This window comes from Esox lucius, chromosome 8 (assembly GCF_011004845.1).
Source record: "Esox lucius isolate fEsoLuc1 chromosome 8, fEsoLuc1.pri, whole genome shotgun sequence".
In the NCBI taxonomy this organism is placed as follows: Eukaryota; Metazoa; Chordata; class Actinopteri; order Esociformes; family Esocidae; genus Esox; species Esox lucius.
In genome coordinates, this window is record NC_047576.1 from 38,580,262 (window position 1) to 38,600,515 (window position 20,254).

Below are 20,254 nucleotides of genomic sequence, written 5' to 3' on the forward strand. Positions count from 1 at the left end.
ATTTTGGTCTCATCACTCCAAATTACAGTGTGCCCTGAATTATCCACTTCTTAATAAGTGATTGAACAGTACTGACTGGCATTTGCAAGGCTTTGGATATCTTTTTATATCCTTTTCCATTTTTATAAAGTCCCATTACATTGTATCGCAGGTCTTTTGACAGTTATTTTCTGCTCCCCTTGGCTCAGTATCTAGCCTGCTCAGTGCATCCACGTGAGAGCTAACAAACTCATTGACTATTTGTACACAGGCACTAATTGTAATTTAAAAAGCCACAGGTGTGGGAATTTTCACCTGTGTGTGTCACCTTGTGTGTCTGTAAAAGGGCCAAACATTCAAGGGTATGTAAACTTTTGCTCAGGGCCATTTGGGTGATTTCTGTTATCATCCATCCATCCATCTTCTCCCGCTTATCCGGGGCCGGGTCGCGGGGGCAGCAGTCTAAGCAGGGATGCCCAGACTTCCCTCTCCCCAGACACTTCCTCTAGCTCTTCCGGGGGGACACCGAGGCGTTCCCAGGCCAGCCGGGAGACATAGTCCCTCCAGCGTGTCCTAGGTCTTCCCCGGGGTCTCCTCCCGGTGGGACGGGACCGGAACACCTTCCCAGGAAGGCGTTCCGGAGGCATCCGAAAAAGATGCCCAAGCCACCTCAGCTGACCCCTCTCGATGTGGAGGAGCAGTGGCTCTACTCTGAGCTCCTCCCGGGTGACCGAGCTTCTCACCCTATCTCTAAGGGATCGCCCAGCCACCCTGCGGAGAAAACTCATTTCGGCCGCCTGTATCCGGGATCTTGTCCTTTCGGTCATGACCCAAAGCTCATGACCATAGGTGAGAGTAGGAACGTAGATTGACTGGTAAATCGAGAGCTTCGCCTTGCGGCTCAGCTCTTTCTTCACCACGACAGACCGATACATCGACTGCATTACTGCAGAAGCTGCACCGATCCGTCTGTCAATCTCCCGTTCCATCCTTCCCTCACTCGTGAACAAGACCCCTAGATACTTAAACTCCTCCACTTGAGGCAGGCACTCTCCACCAACCTGAAGTGGGCAAGCCACCCTTTTCCGACTGAGGACCATGGCCTCGGATTTGGAGGTACTGATTTTCATCCCCACCGCTTCACACTCGGCTGCAAACCGTCCCAGTGCATGCTGAAGGTCCTGGTTAGAAGGGGCCAACACGACAACATCATCTGCAAAGAGCAGAGACGAAATCGTGTGGTCCCCAAACCTGACACCCTCCGGCCCCTGGCTGCGCCTAGAAATTCTGTCCATAAAAATTACAAACAGAACCGGTGACAAAGGGCAGCCCTGCCGGAGTCCAACATGCACTGGGAACAAGTCTGACTTACTGCCGGCAATGCGGACCAAGCTCCTGCTTCGGTTGTATAGGGACCTGACAGCCCTTAGCAAAGGACCCAAGACCCCATATTCCCCAAGCACCCTCCACAAGATGCCGCGAGGGACACAGTCGAATGCCTTCTCCAAATCCACAAAACACATGTGGATTGGTTGGGCAAACTCCCATGAACCCTCCAACACCCCGTAGAGGGTATAGAGCTGGTCCAGTGTTCCACGGCCCGGACGAAAACCACACTGTTCCTCCTGAATCCGAGGTTCTACTATCGGCCGTATTCTCCTCTCCAGAACCCTGGCATAGACTTTCCCGGGGAGGCTGAGAAGTGTGATACCCCTGTAGTTGGAACACACCCTCCGGTCCCCCTTCTTAAAAAGAGGGACCACCACCCCGGTCTGCCATCCCAGAGGCACTGTCCCCGACCGCCACGCGATGTTGCACAGGCGTGTCAACCAAGACAGCCCCACAACATCCAGAGACTTGAGGTACTCAGGGCGGATCTCATCCACCCCCGGTGCCTTGCCACCGAGGAGTTTCTTGACCACCTCTGTGACTTCAGCCCGGGTGATGGACGAGTTCACCTCTGAGCCCTCATCCTCTGCTTCCTCAATGGAAGACATGTCAGCGGGATTGAGGAGATCCTCGAAGTACTCCTTCCACCGCCCGACGACATCCTCACTTGAGGTCAACAGCTGCCCACCTCTACTGTAAACAGCGGTGGTAGGGCACTGTTTCCCGCTCCTGAGGCGCCGGATGGTTTGCCAGAATCTCTTCGAGGCCAGCCGAAAGTCCTTCTCCATGGCCTCACCGAACTCCTCCCAGGCCCGAGTTTTTGCCTCCACAACCACCCGGGCTGCAGCCCGCTTGGCCTGTCGGTACCCGTCAGCTGCCTCAGGAGTCCCACAAGCCAACCAGGCCTGATAGGACTCCTTCTTCAGCTTGACGGCATCCCTTACTTCCGGTGTCCACCACCGGGTTCGGGGATTGCCGCCTCGACAGGCACCGGAGACCTTACGGCCACAGCTCCGAGCGGCCGCTTCGACAATGGCGGTGGAGAACATGGTCCACTCGGACTCAATATCTCCAACCTCCCTCGGGATCCAGTCGAAGCTCTGCCGGAGGTGGGAGTTAAAGATCTCTCTGACAGGAGACTCGGCCAGACGTTCCCAGCAGACCCTTACAGTACGCTTGGGCCTGCCGAGTCTGTCCAGCTTCCTCCCCCGCCATCGGATCCAACTCACCACCAGGTGGTGATCAGTTGACAGCTCCGCCCCTCTCTTCACCCGAGTGTCCAAGACATACGGCCGCAGGTCAGATGAGACGACAACGAAGTCGATCATCGACCTGCGGCCTAGGGTGTCCTGGTGCCATGTGCACTGATGGACACCCTTATGCTTGAACATGGTGTTCGTTATGGACAAACTGTGACTAGCACAGAAGTCCAATAACTGAACACCACTCGGGTTCAGATCAGGGGGGCCGTTCCTCCCAATCACGCCCCTCCAGGTGTCACTGTCGTTGCCCACGTGGGCGTTGAAGTCCCCCAGTAGAACAATAGAGTCCCCAGTCGGAGCACTTTCCAGCACCCCTCCCAGAGACTCCAAGAAGGTCGGGTACTCTGCACTGCCGTTAGGCCCGTAGGCACAAACAACAGTGAGAGACCTATCCCCGACCCGTAGGCGCAGGGAAACGACCCTCTCGTTCACCGGGGTAAACTCCAACACATGGCGGCAGAGCTGGGGAGCTATGAGCAAACCCACACCAGCCCGCCGCCTCTCACCATGGGCAACTCCAGAGTGGTGAAGAGTCCATCCTCTCTCAAGGAGTGTGGTTCCAGAGCCCAAGCCGTGCGTAGAGGTGATCCCGACTACCTCTAATCGGAACCTCTCAACCTCACGCACTAACTCAGGCTCCTTCCCCGCCAGCGAGGTGACATTCCACGTCCCTAGAGCCAGTTTCCGTGTCCAGAGATCGGGTTGTCTAGGCCCCTGCCTTCGACTGCCGCCCGATCCTCTTTGCACCGGCCCCTTATGGTCCCTCCTGTGGGTGGTGAGCCCACGGGAGGGCGGCCCCACGTCACCCGTTCGGGCTGAGCCCGGCCGGGCCCCATGGGGGAAGGCCCGGCCACCAGGCGCTCGCATTCGAGCCCCAACCCCGGGCCTGGCTCCGGGGTGGGGCCCCGGCTGCGCCATACCGGGCGACGTCACGGTACTCAAAATTGAATTCTTCATTAAGGGGTTTTGAAATGATAATTTCTGTTATCATTATGATTTAAAAAGGAGCAAACAACTATGTTATAAATGGCTTCATATGATCACCATCCTTAAATATATGACTGTTTTTTTGCATGATCAGTCATATTTTCAAAATCAGTGACAAAATTTCCCAATTTCTACCAGGGTATGCAAACTTATGAGCACAACTTTATAAAGCAAGCCTATGAACGCGTTTGATTACTCATCTCTCAGTTCAAACCTTTCCACAATATTTCGCTTGGCTTCAGCTAGAAGCTACAGATGCTATGATTTAATTTAAATAAGAAAATGTAGCCTAAACACTAAAAATGTTTTTTAATCTAGCAATTTTCCAATTTAGTTATTTTCAAATGTTGTTCCAAATTATAGTATATCTAGCTAACTACTGCAGGTAGCGCAGGTTTTTATTTAACGTACCTGGTTACTAGCTAATGCAACTAGCTAACACTACTGTCGGACTACGTAAACAAACATCAACTTAGTTTGTTAAGCTGACATCATTTCTTGAGCCAAGTCACAATTTCTGCACAATGAATCTCAGGTAAGCTTATTAACTTCTTTACAAAGCAGATAGTTAACAATCTGACATATAACGAAAACCACTTTGGATGTGTTAAGAATTTTACGTGTACCAGAATTTCTGAAGAAGGACGAGGATCCGGTCCAAATGGAAATTTAGCACAAAGATTTATTAATATGAATTGATAAGTCAAAATACATGAAATACACTGCAGTGGTCAAATATTTGCTCAACCCTCGAGCTTCCGCAAAATATTCGCCCCGAACAAAGATCGAACATTGGTTTTAATACTCCCGCCACAGGGGCGGTTACTTTTCACTCTCGTGAGTAAAACCCATCCTTATTGGTTCTTTGTTGACATGGTGACATGTTGGACGAATCCAATCCAATGAAGACGGACATGCTCTAACTCTCGGTCATAGATCAACAGGTTCTTTGCATTCAGGTGTGAAATCTTAACCAGGTTACAGTAATTTACATTCTATTGTCCTAACCTAGACTATAACATCAGGGGGCTGGAGACAGAAGGTCTCTTTGTGCTGTATAGGGGGCAGTTTCATTTGTATGTTAATTGTGGGGTTTTAATCCTGTCTCTCTATCAGAGCCAGGTGTAAAGTCTGAGTGAGTGTGGCTGAGTGTAATTTAAGGAGTTCTAAACTTTCTGGTTATTGTATTCAATCATATTTCCCTAACCTGGCTGCAGCATACAATTTAATAAAACAAAAACATAAGAATACATGGTTATTAAATCAGCATTATTTAAACTACATTTATCTCAACAATCCCCCGTTTCACACCATTTATGGTGTGAAAATAACTATAAATGTCACTGAGAATAAGATCATTACCTAAACAGAAATATGACAAATGTAAACATCAATTATTGTAGACCAGTTGTAAAAATACTTCATGGTAGATTGCTGGAAAGGAATGTAAACAAGTTGTAAAGAATAGAGTACACCATGATTTATACAAGAGATTCAGTTTCTTCTCCGACCTCGTTATCTGACTCCTCATCTTGCATCCAAGGTGACCAGAAAGAGAGACAAAGGTTTTCTGGTTCTGCTGTGTCTAATCCAAATTCACCATTATCTCAATCAAAACCTACTTGTTCACCGCATGGTCAACTAAGTACTCAGTCTCTCTCTGGACTCCAATTAGATCCCAAATGTTCTGCTCCTCCAAATGTCAGATAGTCAGTTGTGAACCATTTCTTTGTAGACCAGTGTCACAGGACATAAAAATCTGATGTATATTCCAAGGTGTTGTCCTTCATAGCTCCAATGCAGCTGTTGTTGTCTTCATTCCAGCTGCTTTATCAGCCAGGCCAGGAGAATCTGTGTGTTCTCATTTGTGAATGTCAAGATGACCAGTTTTAGCCAAAGGCTCCATAGCTGCAGGCTTTGAACTCCGCAGCCCTCCTGTAGAGTGTGTCGTCGATCTGCAGGTTCCTCTCTCAGCTACCTGGACAGCAGATGAGATGTTACCTGGCATGGACCCAACCAGCGTAGCATGATGTTGTGCAGTAGATCTTTTCCGCGCCCCTGTAGATGTTGTTCAGAACCGGCGCTTTCCTTCAGCCCCCATCTGCTCGGTTGGATGCTGCCTTCTCCATCTCACGGCAGAATCGTCAGGACTAGGATTAGTCCAGCTCACAGGAACCCGGGACCTCTCTGTAGATGTGCGGCGCCTCAGTGTAGACTCTGCTTGCAGCTGTAGACCAGTCTGTGTGTATGTGAGTGTGTGTTTGTTTGTGTGTTTGTGTGTCCATCTTATCTCTGCCCACCTGCCTCTTGTCCTTTAAGCCAAGCTCAGTCTCTGTGGGCTCCAACCAGTCGAATTGTTTTCAAATGTCCGGTACCTGAAGTGTGAATCATCCTTGAGAAGATTAGTTGTAACTGCACAGTACACCATCACAAATAGGTCCAGTACATTAGCTTGTAACCCAGTTCCATCAAACACTCAAAACCGTATTCCCAATGTCTTTCTTCTTCCTTTGACTAAATAGATTAAACCTGTTGTAACAGTATTGTCAAAACATTAACATTTCTGGTGCTTCTGTTCTGCTAGTGTAGCAAAACAAAAATTCCACTCTTTTCTATAGTTGGTTTACCAACCAACAAATAACAACAGTACATAATTTCTCATTTCCCGTCACTGTTTCAATTACTCATCAGCTAAGATAGTTTGTTTACATTGAAGTATCACTCTCAAAAAGTAGTTCATGGACTATTCTCAGTTCACCTATATAATTTACATCTGATTGTGTTGAATCAGAACTACAATCGAATTCACCATTGTTTCACTTAAATGATAAAAAATAAAAATAATGAAGAGAATTACTTTGTCAGTATAAACATGTGTGGGGCCCGGCCGGGCCCAGCCCGAACGAGCGACATGGGGCCGCCCTCCCGTGGGCTCACCACCCACAGGAGGGACCATAAGGGGCCGGTGCAGAGAGGATCGGGCGGCAGTCGAAGGCGGGGGCCTAGACAACCCGATCCCCTGACACGGAAACTAGCTCTAGGGACGTGGAATGTCACCTCGCTGGCGGGGAAGGAGCCTGAGATGGTGCGTGAGGTTGAGAGGTTCCGACTAGAGGTAGTCGGGATCACCTCTACGCACGGCTTGGGCTCTGGAACCACACTCCTTGAGAGAGGATGGACTCTTCACCACTCTGGAGTTGCCCATGGTGAGAGGCGGCGGGCTGGTGTGGGTTTGCTTATAGCTCCCCAGCTCTGCCGCCATGTGTTGGAGTTTACCCCGGTGAATGAGAGGGTCGTTTCCCTGCGCCTACGGGTCGGGGATAGGTCTCTCACTGTTGTTTGTGCCTACGGGCCGAACGGCAGTGCAGAGTACCCGACCTTCTTGGAGTCTCTGGGAGGGGTGCTGGAAAGTGCTCCGACTGGGGACTCTATCGTTCTACTGGGGGACTTCAACGCCCACGTGGGCAACGACAGTGACACCTGGAGGGGCGTGATTGGGAGGAACGGCCCCCCTGATCTGAACCCGAGCCGTGTTCAGTTATTGGACTTCTGTGCTAGTCACAGTTTGTCAATAACGAACACCATGTTCAAGCATAAGGGTGTCCATCAGTGCACGTGGCACCAGGACACCCTAGGCCGCAGGTCGATGATCGACTTTGTTGTCGTTTCATCTGACCTGCGGCCACATGTCTTGGACACTCGGGTGAAGAGAGGGGCGGAGCTGTCAACTGATCACCACCTGGTTGTGAGTTGGATCCGATGGCGGGGGAGGAAGCTGGACAGACTCGGCAGGCCCAAGCGTACTGTAAGGGTCTGCTGGGAACGTCTGGCCGAGTCTCCTGTCAGAGAGATCTTTAACTCCCACCTACGGCAGAGCTTTGACTGGATCCCGAGGGAGGCTGGAGATATTGAGTCCGAGTGGACCATGTTCTCCACCGCCATTGTCGAAGCGGCCGCTCGGAGCTGTGGCCGTAAGGTCTCCGGTGCCTGTCGAGGCGGCAATCCCCGAACCCGGTGGTGGACACCGGAAGTAAGGGATGCTGTCAAGCTGAAGAAGGAGTCCTATCAGGCCTGGTTGGCTTGTGGGACTCCAGAGGCAGCTGACGGGTACCGACAGGCCAAGCGGACTGCAGCCCGGGTGGTTGTGGAGGCAAAAACTCGGGCCTGGGAGGAGTTCGGTGAGGCCATGGAGAAGGACTATCGGCTGGCCTCGAAGAGATTCTGGCAAACCATCCGGCGCCTCAGGAGAGGGAAACAGTGCCCTACCAACGCTGTTTACAGTAGAGGTGGGCAGCTGCTGACCTCAACTGGGGATGTCGTCGGGCGGTGGAAGGAGTACTTCGAGGATCTCCTCAATCCCGCCGTCACGTCTTCCATTGAGGAAGCAGAGGATGAGGGCTCAGAGGTGGACTCGTCCATCACCCGGGCTGAAGTCACCGAGGTGGTTAAGAAACTCCTCGGTGGCAAGGCACCGGGGGTGGATGAGATCCGCCCTGAGTACCTCAAGTCTCTGGATGTTGTGGGGCTGTCTTGGCTGACACGCCTGTGCAACATCGCGTGGCAGTCGGGGACAGTGCCTCTGGGATGGCAGACCGGGGTGGTGGTCCCTCTTTATAAGAAGGGGGACCGGAGGGTGTGTTCCAACTATAGGGGGATCACACTTCTCAGCCTCCCCGGGAAAGTCTATGCCAGGGTTCTGGAGAGGAGAATACGGCCGATAGTAGAACCTCGGATTCAGGAGGAACAGTGTGGTTTTCGTCCAGGCCGTGGAACACTGGACCAGCTCTATACCCTCTACAGGGTGATGGAGGGTTCATGGGAGTTTGCCCAACCAGTCCACATGTGTTTTGTGGATTTGGAGAAGGCATTCGACTGTGTCCCTCGCGGCATCCTGTGGAGAGTGCTTCGGGAATATGGGGTCCTGGGTCCTTTGCTAAGGGCTGTCAGGTCCCTGTACGACCGAAGCAGGAGCTTGGTCCGCATTGCCGGCAGTAAGTCAGACTTGTTCCCTGTGCATGTTGGACTCCGGCAGGGCTGCCCTTTGTCACCGGTTCTGTTCGTAATTTTTATGGACAGAATTTCTAGGCGCAGCCAGGGGCCGGAGGGTGTCAGGTTTGGGGACCACACGATTTCGTCTCTGCTCTTTGCGGATGATGTTGTCGTGTTGGCCCCTTCAAGCCAGGACCTTCAGCATGCACTTGGACGGTTTGCAGCCGAGTGTGAAGCGGTGGGGATGAAAATCAGTACCTCCAAATCCGAGGCCATGGTCCTCAGTCGGAAAAGGGTGGCTTGCCCACTTCAGGTTGGTGGAGAGTGCCTGCCTCAAGTGGAGGAGTTTAAGTATCTAGGGGTCCTGTTCACGAGTGAGGGAAGGATGGAACGGGAGATTGACAGACGGATCGGTGCAGCTTCTGCAGTAATGCGGTCGATGTATCGGTCTGTCGTGGTGAAGAAAGAGCTGAGCCGCAAGGCGAAGCTCTCGATTTACCGGTCAATCTACGTTCCTACTCTCACCTATGGTCATGAGCTTTGGGTCATGACCGAAAGGACAAGATCCCGGATACAGGCGGCCGAAATGAGCTTTCTCCGCAGGGTGGCTGGGCGATCCCTTAGAGATAGGGTGAGAAGCTCGGTCACCCGGGAGGAGCTCAGAGTAGAGCTGCTGCTCCTCCACATTGAGAGTGGTCAGCTGAGGTGGCTTGGGCATCTGTTTCGGATGCCTCCGGAACGCCTTCCTGGGAAGGTGTTCCGGTCCCGTCCCACCGGGAAGAGACCCCGGGGAAGACCTAGGACACGCTGGAGGGACTATGTCTCCCGGCTGGCCTGGGAACGCCTCGGTGTCCCCCCGGAAGAGCTGGAGGAAGTGTCTGGGGAGAGGGAAGTCTGGGCATCCCTGCTTAGACTGCTGCCCCCGCGACCCGGCCCCGGATAAGCGGAAGATGATGCTATGCTAGTATAAACATGTAAAGAATAACCAAATGTGCTCCCTGCACCTTTTTACCCACTTATTCCATAGTGGATGAGATTAAAAGGATTATTTCTAATCAAATATCAAATACCTGAACAATCCCATCAAATTAGTTATTTTTGCTAAACCATTTCAAAATGGTAAGATGTATTCTACTCAACCATAACCATGTTAGATTTTGTATAAAACAAACTTTTCAGAAAACCGAATTAGATAAACTGTGAACGGACATTAAGGGATGTAGATTTTTTCAGCAACCAATTATCTACTATAACTATGAAACAAAAAACAAAATTCTTCATGTAACTCTCTAAATACCTATTTAAATCCCTTTGAACTCTAAGTTAAACTCTTTTTCATTATAGACAATTATTTCATATCTTCCCCCCTTTGCTTTTACGATCCAAGTGAAAGCAACAATCATTCAGTAAAAATTTTCTGATCGAAAATGTAACAAAAACAAATGAAAATGACAAAAACTTTATGTAAATCAGAAAATAAAACAAATATGCCACACGTTCGCTCGTGTGAAGGAACCCAGAAAACCTATAGGCCAAATTAGCATATACACATTTTGCATTTTCACAGGCAACGGCCAAACGAATTTGAGACTAACCAAACATCATGACTCAATTTACCTCCTAACGTCTAGGGCATTTTCTCAACTCCATTCAAATTAGTGGCGGACAGACAAAATCGCTACTTTCATGCATAGGTCATGCAAAGACATAAAATTTGTACTAGCAATTAACAGTGTTGGATGACTTAAGGTCTCCAGCCTTATTATAATTTGATTCAAAATCATAAATGTCCAACTCAAAGCTATTGAGAGGAAAATGTATTTAGCTTCCACTTATTGTTTGATTATCCCAAAACTGAAATGACCATAGATGAGACCAGACTGAACACTTGAATGTAACCCTTAGTAATAGGTGATTTTGATTTAACCCCCCTTCCTGAAGCTCTGGGCTCCACACATTTATTATTGTCATTAAAAAGGCCAACTGTTTGTTTATGGTCCTCAGTCTATACTATCAATTTAGCCTACAATGTTTGTTAACCGATGATTTTGAGTTAGTGTCCAACCCATCTTGTATTTTTGCAGATTGTAAAAATGTGCTAATCATTATCTACACGACAATTAAACATTGGGGTGGAAATTAAGAAAACTCGTAAGAATGGTAATGTAGACAGAAACCAGATGCATGATGTCAACAAAATCAAGGTACAATAAGTAATCCAAAGGAAACTCAATGTAGGCCTTAAACACCTCCACATCTATACCCCATTTGTTCATTCGTCAATTTACCATTTTAGAATTTACTCCATTAACGAGTATCAGGCATTGGTTTGAAAACACCAGTATTATCCCAGATATAATTGTAAATAAAACAAAGTGAAACTATATTAATTAACCAAACTCAATTCAGCATTTAAAATACATTTACTTTTGATTGTGGGGAGTAAACTCGGTTTAGGTTTATTACCCTTTCAAGATTTATGACTATATTGGATTCAAATTCAGTCCTCTTGGGACACAGCGTGTCTCCTTAATGTTCAAGTTTATCACCATGTGGATAAACTTCATTCTACCACTTATTCAATATATGAGAGTGAAAATAATACGTTAACCATGAGACTATTTTACCAGATTAGAAAATCATTGTACCAAATTCTAAATCATCACTAGGTTTCAGACGTACCCACTTGTGCTAGCGAATAGCTCAGCACGCAACAGTCAGGTACCACGTGGTAGGCCTTGATTAAGGCAGACCTACTTTTCCGTGAGACCCCCCTTGGGGCCTTACGGTTTTACACATTATCATCAACGCCTATATAACATTCAAATGTTTCTTGAACTACATGTAATATTTAATTAAATAAGCTTGGCTATTACCGAGGAAGGTGATCAGGTTTCCTTGATAAGTTCCAGCTTCATGTTGAGGTAGATAAAGTTTAACTATATACAGGAGCACTCAACTTCTCCATCTCGCAGTCCAACTGCCTAAAATCCTGTACTAATCGCAACGCAATAGGCTAGCTGCAAGGGAATGGTTGTCAGGACATGGAACAAAACGACATCATTCTAATTACAGGTGCTTATGACTAAAATACTCCAAAAATAACCTATAGTTTCCACACTTTCTCAAATCCCTCTATCAACTTCCACAAAACCCTCAAATCTGACATACAAAACCCAACCACATAGTTTACTAAAGCATATGGAAATTGTACTTTCCCAAAGCTTCCATCAGTCACCACTTTCTACATTCCGTAGCCTACACCTTCCAAACAACTTAATATTGCGCCTTCTGCAACTTTCATACGTTACCACGTCCATCTGCCTCCAAACAGCCTGCCAGGCCGTGCATCCGTCACCGAAAGGAAACGCCAGTCACCAGAAACCCTGATAAAACTCAAAGGAACATTCGTTCACATGTCCAAACAACTAAACACTTACTTTGTCGCCAAAGACGTACCACAACGCTTTCCCAACATCAAACGCATCAAAAATATTAACATAATTCATACTCCAAGTACACCCCAAACCCTAGTATTGAAACGAGGGATTCAGATTCTGTGAGGCAACATAGGGGTCAGGAACGGGAATGTTCCCAGCAGTGACAGCTTCATTAATTTGTCGTAGGTCATGTACCATTCTCCATCCTTTATTTTTTGCTTTTGGGACTGGCAGTATTGGGGTGTTCCATGGAGATTTAGTTGGTCTTAATACACCTGCTGTGAGTAATCCTCGTATGGAGTCATTGATCCCATCCACCTGTTCTTGTTTGAGTCTGTATTGGGGACGCCAGCAGGGCAATTTGTGTGGTCTTAATTGGACAGTGACCTGGTGGGCAAGGACACATCCTTCATCATATGGGTCAATATTTTGGAAGGTCTCATTCTTCCAGTCTTCTGTGATTTTGTTTGGGAATAACTCTAGGGGCTGTTCGTCTACCATTGTGCTAACCTAGACTGTGATTTTGTTTGAAACTAAAGATAATGAAAGTCAATGAGGCCAGAAAGTTCTTGGAATAGCAAAACAAAATTTTAACAAAAAAGTTAAATGAATCTATTGTGAGTTTTATTATGATTTCTCTTTTCTTTTTCGAAGTTGCTAAATAAAATGAAATAAATGAAACTAGGGAGTTCTAAAAAATTACAAATAAATTCTAAACAGAAGCAGAAGAAATTAACCTATTGTGGAAATCTAGAAAAGAAATTTAAAACAAAACGTAAAATTGATCTAACTTGGATATTTAAACGAGCATGAATCTATGTTGAGATAAAAATTTGCTTAAAGAAATGAATGAAACTAGAACATTTATGTAAATAAGGAAAGGAAGCTAAAGGCCATGTACTAATTCAAGGAGGATTCTAATTTTATGCAAATCTTAGTTTGGTGCCTGATTTCACCTCTTTCTGTTACTTTTCCAGGTCTGATGTTCTAATGTTCACACTAATGGGGATCAGGGGATTCTGTCTGTAAATCCCAAGGGAGATTTATTAAATGTTTGCTCCTTTAACTACTAGTTGTTTTAACATTAGAGTATTGCCTATTTGGATTGTAGAATTTATTTTAGTTTGTTTGGATTGAGTAAATGAAGACAATTACACCATATTTCCAGTGTTACTTTTTGTTCATAAGAGGAAACAACTTCCTCACACAGGTCTAGACGCAGTCTGCTGCTCCATTCCAATCACGATACACAATTAGTTTACACACAGTTCCCCACCCCCTTTGCCACAGAGTAAAACTCAAAGATCTGTTTGTTTTCTTACACTTAATTCACTTAATATAGAGCCAAGCTTCTACCATTTTCACGCGGACACTTATACTTCGTGAATGTGTTACTTCAAACAGACCTTTCTGATAAGTTTTTTCAGTTTAAAAATCCTCCCCACATTCCCCAGTCACTACAGAATTGGCGCTAATGGACGCTTTCTTCTGTTTAAAACCACACTGCTTAAGCTCGCTCGCTCCCAATTCAACAACCCAATCTTATTTATGCAACTAGTTATTTACAGTTTATCACAACACACACTGCGCGAGTCGCTGCCACGGACTCAAATTATCAACACCATTCTATTTCAAAATATTTACAGTAGGCCTCTGTACATTTCCTAAGTGTATCTTCACACAATTCGCTATACCTATGTTCAAATTGATTCCTATTTCTGGCTATTAACACGAGGAAAAAAACTAGAAGCACTTCCAATGGCGCATCTACGTCCGTCGTCACGCCAACGTCAGCGTTACCAAGTCCTTACCTCCACAGCTCTAACGTAGATTACCTACAACTATTAAAGCTGGCTTTAAAAAACAGTGCTGCCACCCACTCTACGCAAACTCAAAATTTTACACAGGTTCAACAAGGTCTCCTTATGTCACCAGGTCTCGTTTAATTAGATCACATAAATTCAAGAATTTACCCAGCGCCAAGCCGGCAACACCGTTAAAAAAAGTCTATGTTTTATCTTCGTGCCTAACAGAGTCAATTACTCTGTTGCCGCCTCGCGGTCTTTTTATTTAAAAATGTTCAGAGTCTAACTCCGGCCGACCCCTATTCGGACTTCTAACGTTTACTCAATCCGGACTTTTAACGATTACTGAATCCGGACTTTTAACGTTTCCTAAAATTTTATAGGCATAACACAGTCTCGTCCTATAGATCACATAAATTCAAGAATGTATACATGCAACCAGGTCTCGTTTAAATAGATCACGTAAATTTCAGAATTTACACCGGTTCAACAAAGTCTCGTTTAAATAGATCACATACATCTAACAATTTATACGTGTACCCTAGTCGACTTTAGCGAACATCTAATGTGCACTTATACCAGGAACCCTTCCTCTGGCTTTTTAACTCTTTTTGTCTTTTTAAGCTTTACTCAGACAATCACAAACAATCACACACAATTCACAGACATTGCTTTTGACTTATCATTTTCAAAATAGTTTTCAATTGGATATTACTTTTATCAATAACTTTTACAGATTTGAATAGACTTACGAGTTGATGGCTGTTGACTCTTACATCTAATATTTCTACATAATCCTACGCCAAATTCGATTAAACAGGAATGGCTTACCTTTTTTAGATGGGCCCATGCAAGAGTCAAGCGGCAGCATCAACCTTTCAGTCCTATGAATCTACTCGTTCCTCCGTCCTCCTATCAGAAATCACGTCGGGGTCACCAATTGTTAAGAATTTTACGTGTACCAGAATTTCTGAAGAAGGACGAGGATCCGGTCCAAATGGAAATTTAGCACAAAGATTTATTAATATGAATTGATAAGTCAAAATACATGAAATACACTGCAGTGGTCAAATATTTGCTCAACCCTCGAGCTTCCGCAAAATATTCTCCCCGAACAAAGATCGAACATTGGTTTTAATACTCCCGCCACAGGGGCGGTTACTTTTCACTCTCGTGAGTAAAACCCATCCTTATTGGTTCTTTGTTGACATGGTGACATGTTGGACGAATCCAATCCAATGAAGACGGACATGCTCTAACTCTTGGTCATAGATCAACAGGTTCTTTGCATTCAGGTGTGAAATCTTAACCAGGTTACAGTAATTTACATTCTATTGTCCTAACCTAGACTATAACATCAGGGGGCTGGAGACAGAAGGTCTCTTTGTGCTGTATAGGGGGCAGTTTCATTTGTATGTTAATTGTGGGGTTTTAATCCTGTCTCTCTATCAGAGCCAGGTGTAAAGTCTGAGTGAGTGTGGCTGAGTGTAATTTAAGGAGTTCTAAACTTTCTGGTTATTGTATTCAATCATATTTCCCTAACCTGGCTGCAGCATACAATTTAATAAAACAAAAACATAAGAATACATGGTTATTAAATCAGCATTATTTAAACTACATTTATCTCAACAGATGTAACCATCAAATTATGTACATTGTACTGTAACTGTCTAGCAAACCAACTAACGTAAGCAAGCTAAGTCAACTACTAGCTAGCTTGGTAGCTTTTCCACCCAGCCAGGCTGGGCTCAGTACAAGGGTTTCACTCACTGGGACAGAAATAAATACACAATGAAATCTGTCAACCTTGCATACAGGACCACACAGGTCCTGACATCGCGGAGATGAGTAAAGTCGGAAAAACAAGTGGATCCTTGTTTGTTTTTTTTCACCAAAGCATGTAAAAAATGTTTCATTAAAACATAATAACCTCAAACTACATCCAATCCGCATACATTTTGTTTTACATTTCAGGTGACTTCGAGTAGCCTAGAATTACAGATTTATTTAAAGAGAGATCCTGAGACAAAAGAAGATGACTGGTGAAAAGACCATCAGATTAGGGTACTGTCACCAAAAAACATTAGGCCAGAACATAGCATAACGAAATAGACAATAATATTGACTGCGATTAATTATAAAGCCGATGATTGATTTCATTTTTCTTTTTAATACCATGTTTATAGGCCTATGTTAATAATAAATATATTGCTTGTATATTTTGGTTGCTGTTAGGGAGGACATTGTAGTGTGCATTAGCTGCTCAAATGGACAACAGGACAGATTTCCCAACAACAAAATGGTGAAGGGCTAGTAACTTTGGAAAACCACTAGCCACAGTGGCTGGTGAGAAAAAAAGTTAACGTCAAGCGCTGGCTGTAATGTGCAGTATGCTTCGGAGTGGAACATTAAAATATTCATTCCCAATACAATATCTTTTTTACACAGAAAATCTGCTGAGCAGATGTGTGGAGGTACACAATTTTGTAGTCATATTTTATCATTTATCATTGCAGCTTTTCCTGACTGTAAGAACCACAGAGCAAGTATCTAAAGTAAGTGGCTGTAAACATGGATGATCAGTAGAAATTGTATTAAAGCTTAAGACGGATGTGTGCAATATGTTAGTGTTTTTATTCTGCAACTTTAAGGTAAGCAAAATGTATAGACAGATTTACATTTATATAATTGGCTTGTGTGTACTTTAATATGAAGCAATATTTCACTTTTTCTAGTTATTGGGGTACCAATCATTTGCATGTGAAGCATAAATAATGCAGAGCAACTTTAGCTTTTTTCATCATAAAGATGTTGTCTCCTTAATATTTTGGTCAGTCTCATGAAGATAGGTGAATGGAATGTAATATTTGATTCATTCAAGCAGCACTTTACTGCCATTGCCAGCAGCATTTATTTAATGCTTGTGTTGTGCTCTGCTGTTTGTGACTAAAAACTCTAAAGATTACTTTGGCAGCTTTGTTAAGAATTTACATTAATAATAAAAATATTGTTATACTCAAGCATTCTGCAATAGATGTGTCAGTAGAATTGTCACTGATTATTCAGTGTAATTAAGCCTATATATAGGTTTATGTAGGCTGTATGCTTTATACACTGAGGCAACCATTTAAGTTAAATCCCATTATTTCTTCCCTACTTAGACAACAAGGGATGAGGCCCCAATAGCCGCGGGAAGCAAGGGTGCTGCTGCACCTCCTGTTGTATCATCAGCCCCCTCTGACAATATTTTGAAATCTACTTTTAGCTTTGTATTTTATCCACATTTGTTTGATTCACTTTTGTTGGGAGTTACCCATACAATAGCAAGATGCTTCATACACTCTGAATAGAACACTTGATTACTTGTTGGCAAATATCTTTAACCACATTTTGTGTCAGGTTGGATGATAGGCTACCAGTAGGCAAATGTAGGCATCTGATCTATGTCAATTGATAAAACCTTTGGAAATAGTTCATACATTAGCATTATTACGTAAGTATAATATATTGGGATTTTGTTTTCTAAAAGCAAATTAACACATTGTGTAAGGCGATGGGGTCAAGGTTTGGCAACAATAAAGGCTATAATGGCCCATCAAAACCATGGAGAGAAATTGACTATTTTATTGAGCCTGCAAGAGATGGCACAACAAACTGGGTTCAACAAACTGCTGGAAACCCGGTTTTCCAATGTAAATTCATTAGAGAACCCCCCGGGCCCACTCCATATGCAAGGGAAAATATTAACTCCTATATTAACACAGAAATGTTGCAAAAGATTCAAACCCAGACTCTTGCTGAAGCCGAGTGAAATAGTGCAGAAAGGTTTGAACTGACAGATGAGGAATTAAAATCATTCATAGGCTGGCTTTATTTAAGAGGAATTACAGGAGGCAAAAGCATGAATCTTGAAGACTATTGGTCTGCTGATTTTTGGCAATTCGATTTTAAAGAGACAATGTCTAGACAGAAATTCAGAGATATCATGCGCTATTTGCATTTGATGAAAAAAGCACAAGAGCTGCCTGTATTGAGACTGACAAGTTTGGCATGATATCAGAGATCTTCGATACATTTGTGAAAAACAGTGTTTCTTCTTACAAGTCCAGTGCGAACATAACTGTTGATGATCAGCTATTCCCTACCAGAGCACGCTGTCGATTCACACAGTACATGGCTAATTAACCAGACAAATTTGGGATAAAGTTCTGGATTGCCGCTGAGGTCGATAAACTAATAAATGTGGAATCCACTTCCCTATTCCCTATCTGGGAAGAAATGTAACCACTGACAATTTCTTCACCTCCTTGCCACTGGCAAGCAACCTTTTGGCAAACAAAACCACAAGTTGGTACAATAAATGAAATCAGACGAGAGATGTCATCCTGTATGTTCCCCTTGTTACATTGTCTGTAAAGACTATTAGTTTGCTAATATGAAACTTGAAGCATGCAGTTTCTCAATAATATCTGAGATGTTGATAAAGGGTTCATCATCATCATCTTCCGCTTATCCGGGGCCGGGTGGCGGGGGCAGCAGTCTATGCAGAGATGCCCAGACTTCCCTCTCCCTAGACACTTCCTCCAGCTCTTCCGGGGCGACACCGAGGCGTTCCCAGGCCAACCGGGAGACATAGTCCCTCCAGCGTGTCCTAGGTCTTCCCTGGGGTCTCTTACCGGTGGGACGGGACCGGAACACCTTCCCAGGAAGGTGTTTCCGGAGGCATCCGAAACAGATGCCCAAGCCACCTCAGCTGACCCCTCTCGATGTGGAGGAGCAGCGGCTCTAGTCTGAGCTCCTCCCGGGTGACCGAGCTTCTCACCCTATCTCTAAGGGATCGCCCAGCCACCCTGTGTAGAAAGCTCATTTTGGTCGCCTGTATCCGGGATCTTGTCCTTTCGGTCATGACCCAAAGCTCATGACCATAGGTGAGAGTAGGAACGTAGATTGACCGGTAAATCGAGAGCTTCGCCTTGCAGCTCAGCGCTTTCTTCACCACGGCAGACCGATCGACCGCATTACTACAGAAGCTGCACCGATCTGTATGTCAATCTCCCATTCCATCCTTCCCTCACTCGTGAACAAGACCCCTAGATACTTAAACTCCTCCACTTGAGGCAGGCACTCTCCACCAACCTGAAGTGGGCAAGCCATTCAAAAAGTTAAACTTGTATATTATATTCAGTCACACACAGACTGATATATTTCAAATGTTTATTTCTTTTAATTGTGATGATTATAAGTGACAACTAATGAAAATCCCAAATTCAGTATCTCAGAAAATTTGAATATTACTTAAGACCAATACAAAAAAAATATTTTTAGAAATGTTAGCCAACTGAAAAGTATGAACATGAAAAGTATGAGCATGTACAGCACTCAATACTTAGTTGGGGCTCCTTTTGCCTGAATTACTGCAGCAATGCGTTGTGGCATGGAGTCGATCAGTCTGTGGCACTGCTCAGGTGTTATGAAAGGCCAGGTTGCTCTGATAGTGGCCTTCAGCTCTTCTGCATTGTTGGGTCTGGCGTATTGCATCTTCCTCTTCACAATACCCCATAGATTTTCTACAGGCTTAAGGTCAGGCGAGTTTGCTGGCCAATTAAGAACAGGGATACCATGGTCCTTAAACCAGGTACTGGTAGCTTTGGCACTGTGTGCAGGTGCCAAGTCCTGTTGAAATGATATCTGCATCTCCATAAAGTTGGTCAGCTGCAGGAAGCATGAAGTGCACTAAAACTTCCTGGTAGACAGCTGCATTGACCTTGGACCTCAGAAAACACAGTGGACCAACACCAGCAGATGACAAGGCACCCCAAACCATCACTGACTGTGGAAACTTTACACTGGACTTCAAGCAATGTGGATTCTGTGCCTCTCCTCTTCTTCCTCCAGACCTTGATTTCCAAAGGAAATGCTAAATTTACTTTCATCAGAGAACATAACTCAGCAGCAGTCCAGTCCTGTTTGTCTTTAGCCCAGGCGAGACACTTCTGAAGCTGTGTCTTGTTCAAGAGTGACTTGACAAGGAATGCGACAGCTGAAACCCATGTCTTGCATGTTTGTGGTGTTTCTTGAAGCACTGACTCCAGCTGCAGTCCACTCTTTGTGAATCTCCCCCACATTTTTGAATGGGTTTTGTTTCACAATCCTCTCCAGGGTGCGGTTATCCCTACTGCTTGTACACCTTTTTCTACCACATCTCTTCCTTCCCTTCGCCTCTCTATTAATGTGCTTGGACACCGAGCTCTGTGAACAGCCAGCCTCTTTAGCTATGATCTTTTGTGTCTTGCCCTTGTGCAAGGTGTCAATGGTCGTCTTTTGGACAGCTGTCAAGTCAGCAGTCTTCCCCATGATTGTGTTGCCTACAGAACTAGACTGAGAGACCATTTAAAGGCCTTTG

The 20,254-nt window shown here is 45.1% G+C and overlaps 1 protein-coding gene across 1 annotated transcript in view; it reads left to right on the forward strand.

Annotated features, from left to right (window-relative positions):
• Positions 1-20,254, forward strand: part of adgrl4 (adhesion G protein-coupled receptor L4) — a 522,719-nt gene that overhangs the window by 379,634 nt on the left and 122,831 nt on the right. The window lies entirely within an intron of this gene.